The sequence below is a fragment of the Sminthopsis crassicaudata genome, chromosome 1 (genome assembly GCF_048593235.1).
Source record: "Sminthopsis crassicaudata isolate SCR6 chromosome 1, ASM4859323v1, whole genome shotgun sequence".
Taxonomy (NCBI): domain Eukaryota; kingdom Metazoa; phylum Chordata; class Mammalia; order Dasyuromorphia; family Dasyuridae; genus Sminthopsis; species Sminthopsis crassicaudata.
In genome coordinates this window covers 350,275,643-350,298,438 of record NC_133617.1, presented here as the reverse complement: position 1 = coordinate 350,298,438, position 22,796 = coordinate 350,275,643, and the positions used below count along the sequence as shown (strand labels likewise).

The window sequence follows — 22,796 nt, the reverse complement described above, 5'->3', positions numbered from 1 at the left end:
GTTGAAGATAATTTCTGCATATATTTTGAAAATAATAAGCTATTAATTTTTTTTTAATTTACAAAGGAAGAGATGTCATCAAAATAACAAAAATTAGGGGAAATCTCATTCTTCTGTATTTTTCTGAAGAGAACCCTAGGAAGATTTGAAACATATTGGAAAGGTTCCTTGGAGCAAACAAGACCTGGACTAGAGTCACTCAGGATGGACAAGTATAGAATTGTAATCTTCACAATTGGAAGAAATATGCAAAGCTATAATATATATTTAATGTACAATATATTTAATGGTCAAGACATGTCCTTTCAAACAACTGGAAACTTTCACTTAAAAGCAGGGGAAAGGGAGTAATACTCTAGGAAGGTATTAAAGTACCTATAACTCTATCAAATTGAACACATTTGGCTGCCAGTGGAAAAAGAAAATAGAGGATTATCTAGATTCTTCAGGTTTTCACACATGCTGCATCATAAGGTCTAGGCTCATAGCTACTTAGAACCTTTTGAGGTGGAGATTTTTATTGCAGCAACACAACTTCATTGTTGGAGTAGACCTTAAAAGCCATCTAGTTCAGGGGGTCTTTATCTTCGTTTTTCTCATAGACCCCTGATGAAGCCCACTGTTTCTCAGAATCATGTTTTTAACTGAATAAAAGACATTGGATTACCAAGATGACCAGTTATATGGAAATGTAGCTATTAAAACATATTTATATCTCTAATATATACACACAGCTATATGTGTGTATATTTTTATGCTGGTGGACTTTTAAAAGGATCCCAGTTAAAGAACTCCTGAACAAATCCAACTTATCAGAATCTTCCCCAAGACATCCTGACACATCTCTAGCCAATGATCGGTTAAGTCTGAAAGACTTAAATTGAAACAACATAAGAGTTGAAGCATTCTGTAGGAGTGATTCCATTAATTTTGAATTACTGTCTTCCTCCTTCTTATGTCAAAAAGATGATCAAATACGATATTTGTCTGGTAGAGGATCTGACTCATTGTAAGAACATAATAAATGATTATCCTTCCTTCCTTTACCTTTCCTTTTCTTTCCTGAATCCAGGGACATCTCCAGTCCTTCTGTTCTATATCTTGCCACTGCATTCAGATGGCTCTAGGAAAAAGTGAGGTAGGTGACCTTGTACAGCCTTCCCTTACTTAAATCCAATTCATTTATGTATAATGGTATCTCCCAGATGTCATGGACCTTTTCAAGAACAAGGGACAAAGAACAACTTCCCATACCAATGAAATTATCGATATACCAAATAATCACATATAACATATATCTAGTTTTATCAGTACATATATATATATAAAATATAATATATATGCTATTTTTTCTCTGTCCCCTCAGAGAGATCTTGATCAAATTGACATGACTCTAGGCAAATATATTTTGCTGACCCTTGTTAGGTACAATCTATCCCTAGGTTCAGTTCAGTCAGGTTTGCCATTTCTTTTTTCCAGCTCATTTTATAGATGACAAGGCTGAGGCAAAGAGGATTAAGTGACTTACCTAGAATCACAGAGCTAGTAAGTGTCTGAAGCTGGATTTGAACTCATCATGACAACTGTCTTGCTTCTTCCAAGCCCAGTACTCTATTCACTTTACTATCTGTCCCTGAATTTTACAAAATTATCAACTTATTATTTATTAACTTATTTAACTTATTAAAGTTCAAGTTGAATTTTAATTGAAATTAATTCATATCAATGTGACTAGATACATCTGAAATTACTCTTTTGGTCTACAGTAATTTCAGAAATTTCAGTGATGCACTTGGTGTGTTGGTTTTACTGAGTTTTTTCTTCTTTTTTAAATCTTTATTACAAGGGAAGGCTTTACTGGATTTGGAAGAAATATGCACACACACACATACACACACACACATATATATATATATATATTTGGAGAGTTATAAAATATAAAAACAAATATATTTATATGATACAAACTAATACTTAGCATAGTGCATTGACACGTAGTAGGTGTTTAATAAATACTTGTTGACAAAAAGCATCAATAAAATTTTTATCAGGAAATTTCAATTTAATTTCAATTACCAATATATTCATTAAATACTTGAGTACTCTGTTTCTAATAATTTCTGCCTTTTGTAAAAATCAGAATAGTAAACTATTCACATAGTCAATAGTAAACTATTGCTCAAAACATAATAACCTTTAACCCACAGGCTCATAGTTCTATTATCAATGTAACTATCACGAGAAAACTTTATTATGTTGATTATATGGAGATGTTTAAAAAAAAAAAAAAAAAAGCTACTGCCTCATCTGACCTGTACTTCTGTACTGTGTTTCCATGTAGTCTATGGAGATAGTTCAAACTTTTCCTCACTCTATTCCTAATCACAGTGACTGTTGCAATTGTCACCAGTTCCAGAAGTCCTGTCTCTGGTAGCTTGGCCCAGTGACCTGGCATCATGGGAATTTACTTGGCCAGAGGCAGGCTGGCTCTAGTTCAGAGCTTCTGGAAATGGATAATATAAATAGAACAAAGTTCACTAAAGAAACATTCACCCAGTCATAGCCTAAGACTTCCTCCAAAAGCATCAATGGGGATGGTCACTAACTACTTTTTTCTGAATTACATCATAAAACATGAGATTATTTTATGATTTGTTAGAAAAAGCAGTAAATTATTATGGGTTGATTCACTATGTACACAAATTTTTACAGAGTTTATCTTCTCCTGATAGATTATTATCCATATCCCACAGCAAAGTGGTGATTAACATAATCCCATATCCCCATTTTGTCCTCCACCAATCTCTTTTGAAGATTGAAAAATATTCTTTGTTTTTGAAGAAGATGAAGGCTTTCCAGAAGGTCTTCCCCAAACTTAAGCAATTTGTCAGTTGTCTTCAGAGATTGGAGATTTGTAATAGGAAATACATCACTTTTCTTCAATCAGAGCCACTTCCTATTACCAGTATAATTTTGAGGGAATAATTAATCTATCAGGGTTCTGAACAATAATTTTAGCTTGTCCTTTTGGATTTGCTGTCACCAAGGTTGGCAGGTATCATTTGTATGAATGTCTATCTATGATTGGATAGATTTGGCCACTGGAGAGTTTGTATGAAATAACAGAAAGATAAAAAAATAAAAATCAATTCATTGATAACTTATTTTTAAAGTTAAATGACTTATCAAAGATCAAAAGCTAATAAAATGAAAACATCTTGTATAAAATTATATAAACTATCTATTAAAACTAATATTAATTTTATTGCCATTTACTTAAGTAAGCAGTTTTAATGATATCTTTTATAGGTAATACTGGCTCAGTCAGTTGGTAATTCCAACTAAGTTTGCCATCACCTTCCTGAAGGAAATAGGAATAAGTGTCTCAGAATTGTCCTCCAGACAATTCTAGTACTAGATGATAGATATATCTCAGGATGCTGATTGCTTTATAAACTAAGAAATAAATGTTATATATAATCAACTAGACTGGTGATATTTTCTCTTTATTTCAAGGTAGTTCAAACTTGTTTACATTTTAAATCCCCCTAAATCCCTTTTAAATCATTCTTATGCTCAGTATGTAGGGTTTGAATGCTTTTCCCAGTTTCTTCAGTCAGCCCCCTAGTACCTCAGCTCTTTTAAATCTGCACCTTACTACTTGAGTACCTGTAATTTCATTCCTTTCATATGAATAGGTTAAAATTTTCCCTATCTTTTTACTCTGTGTTTCTTTCCCATACTTTAGCACTTAAGTCTATCTGCTACATCATTCCTATGGGTACTGCCTCTTTTGATGCAGGTCACAAACCTCCTGTCCCTTCTCATCCTGTGCCAGTCTTGTTCATGTTCTCTTAATAATCCTTCATAAAGTATACCGCCAATATACTGAACTTATTCTTCAGAATTTTTTGCACGGGGTGCTAGTGCAAGAGGGGCAGCTGGTGGCTCAGTGAATAGAGCACTTGGGGACTTCCAGACAAGATGGCGGAGAGGACGCTAATGCTCCATGTTTTCTCTCAAAATTTATTTCATGACAAGCCTCGGAATTAGTGCTTGACTGAAAATAACCACAAATGAAGATAACCTCAAAAGTTGCCAGAAAAGGTCTGGTTTTTTTGCCCACATGTTTAGATTGGGCACAAACTGAGGGCAGGAAGTGGCAGCACAGCAGAGTAAGGCAGGCAGCTCACAGCTGAGCATACTTGAGGGGGGAGGGCTGTGATCTCAGCCATTTCTGTGGAGAGAGCTTTACCACAGTGTGGCTACTTTGCCCTGGCAGCAAGCCAGTAAATCAGCAGAAAAGCTAAAAACACAGGGAGTAAAGACTATAACCTGGAAAAACTAGGGTCTCTCAGGACCTAGCCACACCCATCCGGAGTGACTCAGCACACTCTCAGAATCTCAGAGCACAGATGCAGCGTAGCCATTGCTGTCCTGCTAGTGTCTCACTGCTGTCCCCTGCAGTCGGTAGAGGAAGTTCAGTAATAACATTCAGCACCCCCCCCACCAAAAAAAAAAAATCAGACCATTTGTTTCTCTTGTTAGTTTGTTTTAACTCTTCTTTGATAAAATTAGCAAAAAATTAAAGTGCACTCTAACAATAGAGAACAACAATAACAATATTCTATATGGATAGAGAGCAGACTTTAAACCCTGAGGAGACTAAAAACAGTCTGTCTCCAGATGAATCCCCAAAGGAGGATATGATCTGGTCCTCAACACACAAGACTCTTACAGAAGAAATCAAAAAGTCTCTCACAAGAGAGCTAGAAGAGAAATGGGAAAAGGAAAGGGAAGCTTGGCAAGAGAGTCTGGAGAAGTCATCCCACGCATTTAAAGATAGAGTGGATAAAGAAATCAAATGCTTGAAAAACAGAATTAGTGAGTTGGAAAAAGAAAATAGCTCTCTAAAAAATAAAATTGGCAAAATGGAAAAAAATTCCATAGAACAAAATGAACTGATTTAAAAACTCAATTGGACAATTACAAAAAGATATTAAAAAAAGTGAGTGAAGAAAATACTTCATTGAAAATCAGAATCAAACAAATGGAATTGAATGACTTGAGGAGATGCCAAGAATCAGTCAAGCAAAACCAGAAAAATGAAACAATGGAAAAGAATGTCAAGTACCTTCTTGGGAAAACAAGAGACCTAGAAAATAGAAATATCTCTAAGAGAGATAATCTGAGTATTGGACTCCCTGAAAAATATGATGAAAAAAGAGCCTGGAAACTCTTTTTCAGGAAATTATCAAAGACAACTGCCCAGATGTTATAGAAACAGAGGGTGAAATAGACATTGAAAGAATTCATCAATCATCTACTGAAAGGGACCCTAAAATCAAAACGCCAAGAAATAGTGGCCAAGTTCAAGAATCATCAGATGAAGGAAAAAATACTGCAAGGTGCTAGAAAAAATCAATTCAAATATGGAGGAGCTACAATAAGGATTACCCAGGATCCAGCAGCATCCACATTAAAGGATTGTAAGGCCTGGAATATGATATTCCGAAAGGCTAAGGAATTTGGTATGCAGCCAAGAATAACTTACACAGCAAAAATGAGCATCTTTTTCCAGGGAAGAAGATGGATATTCAACAAAATAAATGAATTCCATCTATTCTTGATGAAAAAACCGGATCTAAACAAAACATTTGATCTACAAATACAAAACTCAAGAGATTCCTAAAAAGGTAAAAAGAAATCTTGGAACTATATTTCTGCTATAAAGATATATAAAGAACACATATATGCATTGTTTTAGAAACTAGAGGTGTAAAGGAAATTGTACCAGAAGAGGGTAAAGTGGGGGTACTACATCTCATGAAGAGGCAAAGGAAACCTATTATATCTGAGAGAAAAAAACGGAGGGGGATAAACATAGTGTGTATCATATTCTCTTTAGAATTGGCTTAAAGAGAAAAATATTAGACATATTCGATTTATGGTGAAACTTCTCCCATCTCATTGAAAAATGGGAGGGGAAAAGTGAAAAGGGAAGGAGTAAGCTAAGTGGAAGGGAATACAGAAATTGTGAGAAAAAGGAGTAAAATAGGAGGAGGAACTTTAAGGTGAGGGGAGGGTTACTAAAAAGGGAAGGCTGTGAGAAGCAAGTGGTGCTCACAAGTTTAATACTGGGGAGGGGAGTAAGGGGAAAAGAAAAGAGAAAAGCATAAGCAGATAGCAAGCAATACAGAATTAGTAATTTTAACTATAAATGTGAATGGGGTAAACTCCCCCATAAAGAAGTGGTTAGCAGACTGGATTAAAAGCCAGAATCCTACAATGTGTTGTTTGCAGGAAACACACCTAAAGCAGGGTGATACTTACAGAGTAAAGGTAAAAGGTTGGAGCAGAATCTACTATGCTTCAGGTGAAGTAAAAAAAGCAGGGATAGCCATTCTGATCTCAGATCAAGCAAAAGCAAAAAATTGATCTAATTAAAAGAAATAACTAAGGGCACGATATCTTGCTAAAGGGTAACATAGATAATGAAGCAATATCAATATTAAACATATGTGCACCAAGTGGTGTAGCATTTAAATTCTTAAAAGAGAAATTAATTGAGTTGCAAGAAGATCTAGGCAGCAAAACTATGATAGTAGGAGATTTCAACCTTGCATTCGCAGAATTAGATAAATCAAACCACAAAATAAATAAGAAGTCAAAGAGGTAAATAGAAAACTAGAAAAATTAGATATGATAGATCTTTGGAAAAAACTAAACGGACACACAAAGGAGTACACTTTCTTCTCAGCAGTTCATGGAACTTTTACAAAAATTGACCATATATTAGGACATAAAGACCTCAAATTCAAATAAAATAAGACAGAAATAGTAAAAGCATCCTTTTCAGACCACGATGCAATGAAAATTACATTCAGTAAAAAGCCAGGGGAAAATCATTGTCATACCAAAATGTGTGGGATGCAGCCAAAGTGGCAATAAGGGGAAATTTCATATCTCTAGAGGCCTACTTGCATAAAATAGAGAAAGAGAAGATTAATGAATTGGGCTTGCAACTAAAAATGCTAGAAAAAGAACAAATTAAAAACCCCCAGTTAAACACTAAACTTGAAATTCTAAAAATAAAAGGAGAGATCAATAAAATTGAAAGTAAGAAAATTATTGAATTAATTAATAAAACTAAGAGTTGGTTCTATGAAAAAACCAACAAAATAGACAAACCCTTAGTAAATCTGATTAAAAAAAGGAAAGAGAAAAATCAAATTGTTAGTTTTAAAAATGAAAAGGGAGAACTTGCCACTAATGAAGAGGAAATTAGAGCAATAATTAGGAGTTACTTTGCCCAACTTTATGCCAATAAATTCGATAACTTAAATGAAATGGAAGAATACCTTAAAAAATATGGCTTGTCCAGATTAACAGAGGAAGAAGTAAATAGTCTATTCTAAACAGTCCCATTTTTAGAAAAAGAAACCAACTCCCTAAGAAAAAATCCCCAGGACCAGATGGATTTACAAATGAATTCTACCAAACATTTAAAGAACCATTAACTCCAATGCTATATAAACTATTTGAAAAAATGGGGATTGAAGGAGTCCTACCAAATTTCTTTTATGACATAGACATGGTACTGATACCTAAACCAGATAGGTTGAAAACAGAGAAAGAAAATTATAGACCAATCTCCCTAATGAATATTGATGCTAAAATCTTAAATAAAATATTAGCAAAAAGATTACAGAAAATCATCCCTAGGATAATACACTATGACCAAGTAGGATTTATACCAGAAATGCAGGGTTGGTTCAATATTAGAAAAACTATTAGCATAATTGACTATATCAATAACCAAATTAACAAAAACCATATAATCATTTCAATAGATGCAGAAAAAGCATTTGATAAAATCCAACATCTATTCCTAATAAAAACACTAGAGAGGAGAGGAATAAATGAACTTTTCCTTAAAATAGTCAGGTGCATATATTTAAAACTGTCAGTAAGCATCATAAGTAATGGGGAAAACTGGAACCTTTCCCAGTAAGATCAGGAGTGAAACAAGGTTGCCCACTTTCACCATTATTATTCAATATTGTATTAGAAACCTAGCTTCAGCAATAAGAGTCAAGAAAGAGATTAAAGGAATTAGAGTAGGTAATGAGGAAACTAAACTATCACTCTTTGCAGATGATATGATAGTATACTTAGAGAACCCCAGAGATTCTACTAAAAAGTTATTAGAAATACTTTATAACTTGAGCAAAGTTGCAGGATACAAAATAAATCCACATAAATCCTCAGCATTTTTATATGTTACCAACACAATCCAACAGCAAGAGATACAAAGAGAAATTCCATTCAAAATAACTGATGATAGTATAAAATATTTGGGAATATATCTACCAAAGGAAAGTCAGGAATTTTATATGAGCAAAATTACAAAACACTTGCTACAAAAATAAGTCAGATTTAAATAATTGGAAAAATATTAAGTGCTCTTGGATAGGCCAAGCAAATATAATAATGACAATATTCCCTAAAATAATCTATTTATTTAGTGCCATACCAATCAGACTCCCAAGAAACTATTTTAATGACCTAGAAAAAATAACAACAAAATTCATATGGAAGAACAAAAGATTGAGAATTTCAAGGGAATTAATGAAAAAAAAAAATCAAATGAAGGTGGTCTAGCTATACCTGATCTAAAACTATATTATAAAGCAGCAGTTATCAAAACTATTTGGTATTGGCTAAGAAATAGATTAGTTGATCAATGGAACAGGTTAGGTTCACAAGACATAATAGTCAATAACTATAGCAATCTAGTGTTTGACAAACCCAAAAATCCCAACTTTTGGGATAAGAATTCACTATTTGACAAAAACTGAGGGGAAAACTGTAAATTAATATGGCAGAACTTAGGCATGGACCCACACTTAACACAATATACCAAGATAAGATCAAAATGGGTCCATGATTTAGGCATAAAGAACAAGATCATAAATAAATTAGAGGAACATAGGATAGTTTACCTCTCAGACTTTTGGAGGAGGAAGGAATTTGTTACCAAAGAAAAACCAGAGATCATTATTGAACACAAAATAGAAAAATTTAATTACATCAAATTAAAAAGCCTTTGTACAAACAAAACTAATGCAAACAAAATTAGAAGGGAAGCAACAAACTGGGAAAACATTTTTACAATTAAAGGTTCTGATAAAGGCCTCATTTCCAAAATAATAAAGAGAATTGACTCTAATTTATAAGAAATCAAGCCATTCTCCAATTGATAAATGGTCAAAGGATATGAACAGACAATTTTCAGAGGATGAAATTGAAACTATTTCTACTCATATGAAAGAGTGTTCCAAATCATTATTGATCAGAGAAATGCAAATTAAGACAACTCTGAGATACCACTACACACCTGTCAGATTTTCTAAGATGACAGGAAAAAATAATAATGAATGTTGGAGGGGATGTGGGGAAAACTCGGAACATTGATGCATTGCTGGTGGAGTTGAAAAAGAATCCAACCATTCTGGAGAGCAATCTGGAATTATGCCCCAAAAGTTATCAAACTGTGCATACCCTTTGATCCAGCAGTGCTACTACTGGGTTATATCCTAAAGAGATCTTAAAGAAAGGAAAGGAACCTGTATGTGCCAAAATGTTTGTGGCAGCCTTTTTTGTGGAGGCTAGAAACTGGAAAATGAATGGATGTCCATCAATTGGAGAATGGTTGGATAAATTGTGGTATATGAATGTTATGGAATATTATTGTTCTGTAAGAAATGACCAGCAGGATGAATACAGAGAGGCCTGGAGAGACTTACATCAACTGATGCTGAGTGAAATGAGCAGAACCAGGAGATCATTATATACTTCAACAATGATACTGTATGAGGATGTATTCTGATGGAAGTGGATATCTTTGACAAAGAGAAGATCTAATTCAGATCAATCATGGACAGAATCAGCCACACCCAGAAAAAGAACACTGGGAAATGAGTATAAACTGTTTGCACTTTTGTTTTTCTTCCCAGGTTATTTTTACCTTCTAAATCCAATTCTCCCTGTGCAACAAGAGAACTGTTCGGTTCTGCACATATATATTGTATCTAGAATATACTATAACATAATTAACATGTATAAGACTGCTTGCCAACTAGGGGAGAGGGTGGAGGGAGGGAAGGGAAAAGTCAGAACAGAAGTGAGTGCAAGTGATAATGTTGTAAAAAATTACCCAGGCCTATGTTCTGTCAATAAAAAGTTGTAATAAAAAATAAAATAAAATAAATCTTTAAAAAAAAAAAATAGAGCAGTGGGTCTGGAGTCATGAAGACCTGAATTCAAATCCAGCCACCCACACTTCTTAGCTGTGTGACCCTAGGTAATTCACTTAAACTCTGATTGCTTGACAAAATAGATCCACTGGAGAATGAAATGACAAATTCTGGTATTTTTGCCAAGAAAACAACTGAACAAATACCAGTGCAAAACTCAAGTTATCCATCTTTTATCTATCCCTTTGTTTTGTTATATGAATGGCTTAACTCTGTTTCAAATGATGTTTCAAAGCACTTTACAGACCTTCCATGCAAATTGTCACTGGTACTTCTAATCCTTTATGAGTTTCCTTCTTGGTTTCTTTGGGTCATTCACAATTATGAATTGTTATTAGAGATTATTATGGTCCGTAATTCATGGTCATGTGGCAGCTAGGTGGCTCAGTGGATAGAGCACCAGCCTTGAATTCAGGAGGACTGGAGTTCAAATCTGGTCTCAGACACTTAACACTTCCTAGTTGTGTGACCCTGGGCAAGTCACTTAACCCCAGCCTCAGGAAAAAAAAAAAAACAAAAAACAACACATAATTCATGGTCATAAAGCAATCATTGCCCAAAGAATACTGTTCTTAAAAAGATGGAATCTGTATAATGAAGGAAGCTATTTAAAATTATTGAAAATGCAGAAAAATTTTCTAAATACAATCTATCCCACTAGCTTCCTCCTTTCAATTCTAGGGACGGTTCATTTGCACTAACTTTTCAAAATATATAAGAATCTAATTTAATGGACAAACAATTCATCAATGTCAATAAATTATGTGTCACAATCTGGGCAATGGTCATTCTTCATCCTCTTGGTATTTCCTATGTGAATTGTTAGATTTATCTCTTTTGAGCCATTTTGTAGTTTTCTCAAGGGGCTATGTATCATTCTGGCATTCTGTGTAATTAGCAGAATACCATCCCAGAACAGGAGGACCCTGAGGATCTTTTTTTTGTTTTCCTACTTTGTACAAGGCATGCTCTCTAGTGGAAAATCCTTTGCTATTGAAAGAACATCATTGAATAAAGATACTTTTGTGATGGCCTCTTCTAAGGAGACTTGTGTGATCTCAATGAATTTGTGGAAGACTCCTTGATGGAGGAGAGGTTTTACAACTGCATTTTATTCTCTCAAGTCAAAGGCCTTTTTGTGCTCAACAAACAATAAATACAGTTAGATCTTCTTTCCTCTATAGCCTCAATCAATTGTGTGACTGTGATTGGAAGGTCGAGACTTGGGAAGAAAAGGAGAATGATGGAAATGAAAAGCTGGCCACATGGAGCATGTCAAAGAATAGAATTCAGTTAAGTAGAAGTGGACTTAAAATATCAAAATGAGAACTTAATTGGGGACAAAACATATTTTTCAAGGACTAGGAAGAAAGTATTTGCCTAGAAACATGCTGCTTTGATCAAGAGTGTCTTTTAAAAAAAAATTAAAAAAGGAGGGGGAAATGCAATCTAAGACACTGTAAAGAGATCAGTTATTATATAGATGACAAAGAATAAAGGAGAAATCTAGGAGCACCATTGAGAATGTAAGGTGAGATTCTAAATAAGATTAGCCTGTATGATCATATACTATTATGTAGAGAGTTAATAGTAAGATGAATTTAAGACCTTAGCTCACAAAGGATATATGACAATAGAAGAGAATGCTTTATTTAAAAAGCAAGACATCTGAGAGAATTCTTTCTCTCTTGTACCTATACATTATGTGCCCGACATCTTGAAGTTTTAAGCCTTTAAAACTTCACCAAAGCTTTGGGGACATATTATACTTCAAGAAGCAATATATGTGTGTGTGGGGAATCCAATGAGAGTGCTGTAGTAGTCATTTGGATAAAGATTCAAGGAAAGAGAAACAAAAGTACTGTTGTTTTGGGAATATAACAGAGAGTCTCCTATACAAAACATATACAAAGTCAATTTGGGAATAGGAGGGAACTTAAAGCTGGAGGAGTCAGGAAAGCATTTTTGCAGAAAATTGGAGAATGGAGATTTGAAACAGGAAACATATAAGAGACAGAGATACAATGAAAATTAATTCCAAGCATCAGTGCAAAGGTAAAGAACAGAAGGGCAACTTGGCTGGACTAGTGGGTGCCAGTAGGGAAGTAACATAAAATAAGGTTAGAAAGATGATTTGGGATCAGGTGGTGAAGAAGATGATAGAGAGCATAAAAAGCTAAACAGAGGAGCTAATATCTAATCCTAAAGGGAAGATGGAACCATTGCATTGAGGGGAGAAATGATAAGTTCAGATTTGCAATTTAGGAAATTATTTTTGCAGCTATATGGAGATTGGAATGGAGAGGGTACAAACAAGGAGAGGAGAACAATTAGAAATCTATTGCAGTAGTCCAGGAGAGAGGTAATGAAGACTGAATCAGGGTGATGGTCATGTGGGAGCAATCTTGGAAGCAGAAATGAGACCTGGCAATTCATATGTGGAATGATGGAAAATGAAGAGGCAAAGATAATGTTAAGGATGTTAATGATGGTTCCCTTGGCAGAAATCAGGAAACTCAAATGTGGAGTCAGTTGTACAAGGAAAAAAACAGTTCAGTTTTGAACATTTGGAGTTTGAGATGTTTATGGAATATCCAGTTTGAAAGATCAAATAAACAGGTGAAAATGTACAATTGGAGCCTAGAAGAGAGAGACTAATCTTGGCTCTCACTCAGGATCTGGGTTAAGTGATTAGTTTGGATAACACGGAGGTCAAAGGAGAGGAGGTGTCTGAGTGAAGGTGATAAGAGAATCTGAAAATGACAATGAAGAATAAAGAGTATTCTGACTGTGCACAATTAATGAGTTACAAATATAAATGAACATGGAGGAAGTACCCAAAAGGGTGTCCAATAAATGTAGTGTCATCAGGAGGTAGCCAGATCTCAGTGAGTGCCAGAAGATGAAAGAAGAGAGGAAGGAAAAAGTTTAAGATGAAAGCAAATTTCTAACTGGAGGGAATAGGAATAAGGGAATGGGTATAGGGATAAGGAAACAGATTTGTATATCTGTAGTGCAGATTTCAGAATCACTGGAATGGGGCTGTATATTTTGATCATTGAAAAATGAGTCAAGAGAGACTTAACTGTTTTTAGAAGACAGGTGGTAAGACTGTTCTATGTTCAACCACATGGCAGATGGTAACATGGTGTCCTGGGAAGGCAGAAACAGGTAGAACAGAGGAGATTACAGTTACGAGATAAAAAGTGACAGTGTAAAGCTGAAGGAATGAGTGGGGATGGGGAGGATCTGGAGATGGCTCTGAAGTCAGAATTGAGAATTTTTAAAAAATACAATTCTTCTATCTTATTGCATTTGATAACAATATAACAATAATAATTAACATTTATCTAACTCCTCACCCTCTCATTATCCTGTCAAAGATAATTTTGTTTTGTTCCCTACTCCTTTTCCTCAATTTTTAAAACAGGCTATCATTCTTTTAGGGAGAAGAGAATAAAAGGATCTTCTGCCTTGTGGCACTCTGTTAATTCTGTTCTACCCATTGTTGACATTGGATGGAGAGTAAATAAGCTCACTTTTTTTGTTTCTATGGAAATGAAAAAAAAAAAAAAAAGCCCACATCATGTTAAAAACCTGGAGAAAAGCCTCAGTTTACCTGGTTTTGGGGAAGCCAATTGAATTCTATTTTCTAATTCCTTATGATCTTCTTTAAATTCCCAAAAGGATCCAGTTGGAATCTGAAATCTTTTAGAATAGAGGTGTCAGATATGTGATGACCAAATTCCCAGAACCAGATTAAAATTTATGTGGGAAGTATTTAGCAAAATAAAGAAAAATGCAATAGAACATAGACAATGTTAATATGTGTTTTCCTAAGTTAATATGTTGTGTGCAAGGATCCTTATGTATAAATTAGTGGCTACTATTTCTACCTGGGTTTAACACCATTGAATTAGTATCTTGAGAGAAGTTAATTTTCTAGACATAATCTGATAGTTTTTTGTCCCATTTTCCTGGAAGGTGTTTGCAGAAGAGGAAGATTTAGACATGGTGTTCCTTTTAAACAATTCCCATTCCATCATTATGGTGAAGCATAGGAAAGTCTTTTTAACATATGTTTTTTAAATCACACTGACAGTAGCTCTATAGTATAGCAAAAAGAGATATAACTTTTCTACATTTATCATATATGCATGAAAATTTACTCCTTCCTATCCCTCTGCTCTGATATTGGAGAAAGCACTCATCATAACTTTAGATGTCTTGTTCTACATTTTACATATATGTTTTATGACATAGAGCAGCAGGACTATCCATTATCAACTATACACACGTCTTTCATACTTTGTAGGCAGGTGATCTTAACTGTATATAATACACTGTATACAGTACAAAAGATGACAGATAATAAAACTTAATCAAAACGCCTGCTCAGTTCCTCTGAGAAAATCAAAATAACTAGTCTTATCAGCTCATTCTTCTGATGTAAGTAATAATTTAGGGTTTTTAAAAATTTTTTTAAATTTTAGGTTTAATTTTGGTCATGCTGTTTCCAACAGAATGAGCTCCATTTGTTATATGAGGGACTCCAAATTGACTGATAAGCTTTGCAAGTTAACCAATCATTTTTAGAAAACAGAAAAATTACATATAGAATTAAAGCTTTGTGTTTAGAGTAGGAGTCCAAGCCCAAATCTCAACAATGAGCAAGCCTACCTCTGCAATTTATTACCTATGTTAGTTTAGGTGATTCTCTTCTGCTTTGGATCTCAGGTTCCTCATTGGTAATTGAAAGGTTTGCCTATAAAATTGATAAAGTTACAACAAAATTAATTTGGAAGGACAAAAAAATCTAAAGTATCAAGGAAAATAATGAAAAAGAGATTAGGACAAAGTGGGACATAATACTTCAAGACCTGATATCATAAAATTATAATATATAATATGTAAATATATTATATTATAAAACTATATGGTATTGATTAAAATAGAGATAAATCAATGTAATGGACTAAATAAGTGAGAATCAAAAATATGGAACTCAATAGCTCAGAGTCTGATAAAATAGGAAACAAATATCTGATGAAAAAACTGCTAGGAATATTGGAAAGCAATCTGGCTGTAATTAGGATTAAGCCAGCACCTTAAATCATATTCCATAATGCATTCTGAGTGAATATGTGAACTTGATACTAAAAATTATACTATAAGAATGTTAGAAGTAGGTCATATACTTTGGTTAAGAAATGTATTCATAACCAAACAAGGTATATATATGATCATGTAAAAAAGAAGAGATATGAATAAAAGCTAATTTTAAAAAATGAATAATGCTCTAAAGTCTATGTAGGATCCCACTTTTGATCTATGAAGTCATTCAGGCTAGTCATTTTACCCAGTGTTTTTTTTTGTGTGTGTGGATTCAAATATTCCAATGGATCTGTGGTATCAAGTCAAGAGCTCTTTTAAATGATCAGATCATGGCCTTTCTATGACTGCCCTTCCTCTGGGATTCTTGTCCATATACTCTCCTAAGTTCTTTGCAGCTGATTAACCCAAATGGAACACTATGGATGTCTCCTTAATGTGCCTCCTTCTAACATTTATCTTTTCTACACTTCATTAAATTTCTTGATGACATTTTTTATTCCTGTTTTTAGAAGTTCCTCATTGATTATATGTTGTAGTCTTCTCATACATACCCTCTATGTGATATTTATTTTTAATTATTTATTGTTTATTTATGTTCCATATCTGATATCAAGCAAAATGGGTAAAATGTTAGAATTACCTCTTTGCCATGGAAAGTGTCGTTTCAGTAAAAAAGCTTTATGATTCCCCGAAATCATTCAATCTGCTTTCCTTCTATTCATATCTATGCTTATTGTTCATTTGTACTGTCTGTCCCAGGTATGTATGTATTGTGCATATCATGTATATATAAATATACCTATATGTATAAGTATTTATTGACCTTTAATTATTAGATATCTCAAATTTAATGTCTAGTAGATATCTTAAACTCAACATGTTCAAAATTGAACTCATCTTTACTACCTCAAAAATTCACCATTTCCAAATTTATTACTGTCCAAAGTACTAGCATCCTTCCAGTTACCCAGGCTTGCAACTTAAATGTCATCTTCCACTCTTCTCTCTTACTCACCCTCTCATATTCAACTTGTTGCCAAAGCCTGTCAATTTTACTTTCAAAACATCTCTCCTATGTCTCCTTTTCTTTGATACTGATACCCTCCAGGCATAGCTTTCATCACCTAACACTTGGATTATTACAATAACAGGCTGATTTGATTTCTTGTTTTAAGTCTCAATCAATCAATAAACATTTATTAAGCTATGGTATGTGCTAATCCCATGACATGAGGTCCCAGTTTCTGGACTCTATAAAGAGATAGTGATATAATCTGTCAAAATTGACAGTTATGAGAATAGAACCACATAAGCAATTAGTGGGGTTACCTAAAGTCTATCAAGAGTTCCTAGACTGAAAACTAACATGTGGCTTTGGAGCTGGAGGAGCAGGGGATTTCCCTCTTGCGGAAGTCTAGGCTTTTAGTGTAATATCTGAAGGCTGGGGGCATCTAGGTGGCTCAGGGGATAAAGCACCAGCCTTAAATTCAGGAGGACCTGAGTCCTCCTAGCTAACACTAGTTAGCACTAGTTAACTTCCTAGCTGTGTGGGAAAGTCACTTAACCCCAGCCTCGGGGGGGGGGGGGGGGGGGGGGGGGGGGAGGGGAAACATATATATATATATATATATATATATTTTTTTTTTTTTTTGAAGGCTGGAGGCCTATAAGGGACGCTAGGGTAGGGAGATCAGTATTGGGGAGGGAGGGCTGCCTTTTTAGAGTCCCCAAGATTGTTTTTCTTCTGAGGGAAAGCTACTTCAAAAAATGCTTCTGAGGCTAAAAGATTGTATAGGTTCATGAAGGAAAGATGGGTCTTGTCAGAGAAGGGGAAAATTATATCAATTATTTATGGGCTAATATTCAGTCTCCTGTATTTTATACATTTTATTGTGACATTAAATGAAAATAAATACTGTCCTGTATCTAATATATATTGCTACACTGAGTATTCATATGAGATTTAGGACATTTTTACCCATATCTTTGACTACTTAAGACATGTTATATTCTCATGTTCTCAGAAGAAATTGAAAATACACAGAAAATACATATAAATTCAAAGCTAAATTGCTGGGCCAAAAGTTACAGAATTCAGTGATCACCTGCTTTCCCTCCTGTCTCAATTGCTCTGAAGATAGTCTATTGCTCTTGTGTAACTTTTTTTTCTTTAAGTTTGACAATAAAGTTCACTTTCATCTGATTTCATTTTTATGAACATTTTGGGAGTCAGGGAACTTTTAGTCTGTTTTTATATGGACTGGGTTTGTCCATATATTTGGGTTTATTTTGCCTTTAGTCAGTTTCCTTTTGGAAACTTTAGCATATAGTTTGTATCTAGGTTACCACTGATGTTCATAAAAGGGCATGAAATGTCATATAAACACCAAATGTAGCAATATATATTAGATAAAAAAGTTTTTAAAAATTCATTTTCCTGATCTTTTGTCTCTCATCTTCAATTACCTATTAGAGACATTAAACTAGATGTTTCATAGGCATCTTAAACTCACCATAGCCAAAACTAAAAGTATTTGAATTGAAATCTTTCCTTCCTTCCCCATCAACCTTCTTCTCTTTCCATCTTTTGTGTTACTGTTGAGAGTATTTCCATCTTCCCAGTCACTCAAACTCATAATCTAACTATTATTCTAGAATCCTCATTCTCCCTCATCACCACCATTTGAGCAGTTGGAAAATCTTGCTTTTTTAAAATTTTTAATAACCCCTTCTACTCTTTGATACTACTATCATCCTGTTGTATGTCATGCTTTGACTGTTGACATAAATAGCCTTCTCTGTGGTCTAGTTGCCTCAAGTCTCTGCCCACTGTGGTCAGTCCTTTATTCAACTGTCAAATTGATTATCCTGAAGCTCAGATCTGACTCCCCACACATTCAATAAATTCTCGTGACTCTCTTACTTCTAGGACAAAATATAATGTCTATTTGGCTTTCAAAGTTCTTCATCGCTATCCCTCCTACCTCCTCCCTTTCTAGTCTTCTTACACTTTACTAGGTTAGAGTATAATACAATACAGTGAGATTGGCTTCCTTGCCTTTTCTTGCTCAGGTAGTCATTCTTCCACTGAACTCAGCCATTTTCATCAACTGCCTCCCATACCCAGAATTCTCTTCTTCCTCATCTCTTGCCTGCTTCCTTCAAAGCTCAGCTGAAGTCCTAGCTCTCTTTCCCAAGGCTCACTCTTGTTGTTTTGCCACAGCTGACTATCTTGTCTTTGTCTTGTTTATACACATCTGTTTGCTGTAATCTCCCGAGAGCAGGATTTTCTCTTTTTGTGTCCCCAGTATTTAACACAGTGTCTACATGTAGAAGATATTTAATAAATACTTGATTTGTGATTTTTTTTCCAGCTCTTTTTCCCTAGGGAAGGCACTGAACCTTGGAAACCATTTTCAGGGAAAGATAAGTAGTCTAGTTTAGCTTGAGCTGAGGATATGCAAAAAGGAAGGAGAGAGAATACTAGAAAGTTAGAGCCTTGAATAAAAGGGAATAACAGGAATTCTGTCTGACTAACTCAAGAGAAACATTTTCAAAAGTGGGTTAAAATTACTTACAGTCTCAAAAAAAGGAGAGGAAGAAAGGGAGGGATCAAATTTGGCACTCAAAACTTTTTTAAAAATGTTTTAAAATTATTTAACATGTAGTTGGGGAAAAACAAAATATTATAACATAAAAAAATTTTGATTAAAAAAGTGTGTTGTGTTTTTTTTTTTTTGTTTGTTTTTTTGGCATCGTGCAGGCTAATTTAGACGGAGAAAGGCTGGAGGTAGATGCGTGAGAAAAGGGGTTATTTTGATAGGGTATATGTGCCAGATAATAAGAGCCTTGGCCTTGGTTGTGGTAGTGGAAATGAAAAGAAGGGACAGATGCATGAGATACTATGAAGGAATGTAGCTGCAGGGAGCAAGATAGAGAGACATTGAATCTAAGGTCCCAGCATTAATTCCCTAAAGCTGGAGGGGACTTGCCATTAAGCATGCATATTACCTAGACTAACTATATATACATCCTTCAACTTGTGTTCTTATTGTGGAATAAGAGTTGGGGCAGAATTGCATTTGAGGCATTATATGTTACAATGCCGCTCTCTAGTGGTCGGTGTAATGAAGACAAAAATTCATTGGGAACTTTGAGGGTTTACAAAACTTTTGGTCTAATCATTATTTTTCCTATTTTACATGAGGGAAAAGTGAGACTGAGAGAAGATGAAGTGATCCACAAATGTTCATACCACCAGTAGAGGCTGAATTAGACTTGAACCCCTCTTCTTGATGCTGTATTTGTAGGATGCCAACGATTTGTTGCTGAATCCTGTTTCATTCCACAATCAGGTACTCTAATTTTAAAGCCATACTACTCTGTAACAAACTTCTTAAGCTTGAAAACACCATATTTATGGGTTAAGAGATCCATAAATTCTCTAAAGTTACATTTTAAAGTGATTAGCTTTTGCTGTTATTCAGTTATGTATGACTCTTTTTGATCCTATTTGGGTCTTGGCAAAGATATTGGAGCGGTTTGCAGTTTCCTTCTTACAGATGTGGAAACTGAGGCAAACAGAATTAAGTGACTTATCCAGAGTCACACAGCTAGTATCTGAGGGTAGGATGTAAACTCAGGTCCAGTGCTCTATCCACTGTGTGACTTAACTATACCTTGAAAATGAGCATACGATTTTTAATGGATAAAGACTACATATAATACTTACCAATGTAGCACCTAATTAAAACTGTGTAGTTATAAAACTTTGGGAGGAGGATAAGAATAATAGCGGAGTTTACAGCTTTAAAATTACAAATCATTTTATTAACATTATCTTATTTGATCATCACAACTACTTTATGAGGCAGGTGATGTTATTATCTCTATTTTACAGATCAGGAAACTCAAACTTGAGAAAGTAAAAGGATTTTCCAATCACACAAGGAAATATCTAAGGCAAGATTTAAACTCAGAGTTTCCTAACTGCAGGTCCCACACTTTATTCTATGTGCCATCTGCCTTTATGTGCAATACAAGAGATAAGTAGTCACTTTTATATAGATATATCTATATCTATCTAGCTATATAAATCTAATTACATGATTCTTTATATATGTATGATCTTATGTATATATGTAATCTAATTATATATATATATCTGTGTGTATAATCTCATTATGTATATAATCTAATTATTATATGATTCTCTCTGTGTGTGTATGATCTCATTATATATATGTAATCTAATTATGATATACCTCTTTATATGTGTGTATGATCTCATTATATATGTAATTTAATTATTATATGATTCTCTCTATTATATATGTGGTATTATTTTTCCCTATTAACAGATGAGGAAATTGAGGCTTACAGAGGGGAAATATCTTTCTTTAGGTTCCCATCCAGCAAACAGAAAGATACAGAATTTGAAGCCAGACTCATCTCATTTTCCCAGAGATAGTTAAGCATAAAAACAGACTGAATGGGTGAGGTTGATGGATTCATGTTATTGCTGGAGAATATGATAATTAATGCCAGAAACAATCATAGTTCAGTAAAATCTCTTTGCTATGATCTTAATAGATATGGATCATGTCTGTTATCCTTATTATTAATAAAGTTGCTAACATAGAATGATAATAGTCAACTTTAAAATAGGGAGAGGGGCAGGAGCCGAGCTTCCCTTGGAAGAGAGAATTCTGAATGAGGAAACTGCTTCTCCTGATAAACAGCTAGGTAGAATAGTCTATGCCCTGGAATTAAGAAGGCCTGAGTTTAAATCTGGCCTCAGATGTTTACTATTTGTGTGATCCTGGAACAAGTCACTTCACTACATTTACCTCAGTTTCCTCATCTGTAAAATAGGGATAATAGTAGCATCTACCTCAGGGGGTTGTTGTGAGGATCAAATGAGATAATAATTGTAAAGCACTTAACCACAGTGCCTGGAATTGTTGGCTCTTATTATTATTACCAATAAAAGTAGCCTCTTCTAACAACTTAAAGTCTTACAAAGTTGCCTAAGAGGTTGAAGGATATACCAGTATGCATAATAAGTGAGATTTAAACCAAAGTTTTCCTGGCTTTGAATCCATCTCTCTATCTATTATATTATACTATGCTACTTCTGTAACTGTAAACTTTTGTGTCCTTTTTCTGAATTGGGAATTGTCCATAAAAGTCTTTGATTAATATGCTTATGTGTTGAATAGAATCTTCCACTGTTAAATTTGAGTTGATCCATGCTTTGCTTGCCTACAACCTGCCTATAGATATCTCAGCCAAACTAGTGATCCACATTTTGATTCTCGCTTTCCAGTTGCTTTTCTTCTGTATTTTCTCTTCAGTAGCCACTGAAATGTCCTTTGCTGCCAGCTTCAATGTTAGCTACTGTGGTTCTAAAATCTATTTCTCTCTCCCTCTCCCTCTCCCTCCCTAGTTCCCTCTTTCCCTCTCTCTCTCTCTCTCTCTCCCTCTCTCTCTCTCTCTCCCTCTCTCTCTCTCTCTCCCTCTCTCCCTCTCTCTCTCTCTCTCTCTCTCTCTCTCTCTCTCTCTCTCTCTCTCTCTCTCTCTCTCTCTCTCTCTCTCTCTCTCTCTCTCTCTCCCTCTCCCTCTCCCTCTCTCTCTCTCTCTCTCTCTCTCTCTCTCTCTCTCTCTCTCTTTCTATTTTCTTTCAGTATCTGGATACTCTCCGCAAAGGACCCTATCTTAGTTTATGGTTAATTATTAATATCTCACTTTGTCTGTGATCATATAAATGACATTTGTACTATCTTATAGAATGGTTCTGAGATCTGCTCTCAGTGGATGCCCGATATTGTTATGTAATTCTTGTGCAGTCCATTCTGAATAGTCCATATCAGATGGCACTAGGCATTTCTGGTAAGTCCTGATCCTTTTTTTTTTTTTTTTTGGAGGGGGGGGAGAGCTAACTCTTTATCTTTAATTTCCCATCAATGAGAAAGAGATCTCCACAGGTCTTCCGTGTCTGGAAAAAGACCATTTTTATGGCATTGCAGAATTAGACTGAGAACTTCCTCTTACCTATTTAGAACCATACAGAAAGTCATTGACTGTGTTCCAGCAGGTATAGATATCACTTTTTTCAGTACCCTGAGATTTATTTCCTCTGTACTTGTTAATTTTCACATATTGCATATTTCACAGTCTAATCTTTACAATGCCTAAGATTGACTCCCAAACAAAATTCAAATCCTACAAATTTGACTTAGCCGCCTTATCACCAAGCAAATAATATTAATGCATAATAAACTTGGTCGATCATGAACCCTTATACTTTTGGTGGTTTTTTACCATCTCCTTATCTTGGAACTTAAATGTTTGTTGAATGAC

General features: G+C 34.6%; 1 protein-coding gene across 3 annotated transcripts in view; it reads right to left on the bottom strand.

Moving 5' to 3' along the window:
• LOC141549566 (palmitoyltransferase ZDHHC11-like) overlaps positions 1-19,134 on the bottom strand; it is a 173,440-nt gene extending 154,306 nt beyond the window's left edge. For all 3 annotated transcript variants that reach the window (XM_074279191.1, XM_074279192.1, XM_074279194.1), the window contains exons 1-3: positions 18,493-19,134; positions 15,016-15,084; positions 13,939-14,027 (exon numbers count right to left, since the gene is read on the bottom strand). The gene's annotated coding sequence lies outside the window, so the exon portion shown is untranslated. The remainder of the gene's footprint in view (positions 1-13,938; positions 14,028-15,015; positions 15,085-18,492) is intronic.
• Positions 19,135-22,796: the final 3,662 nt, after the last annotated feature.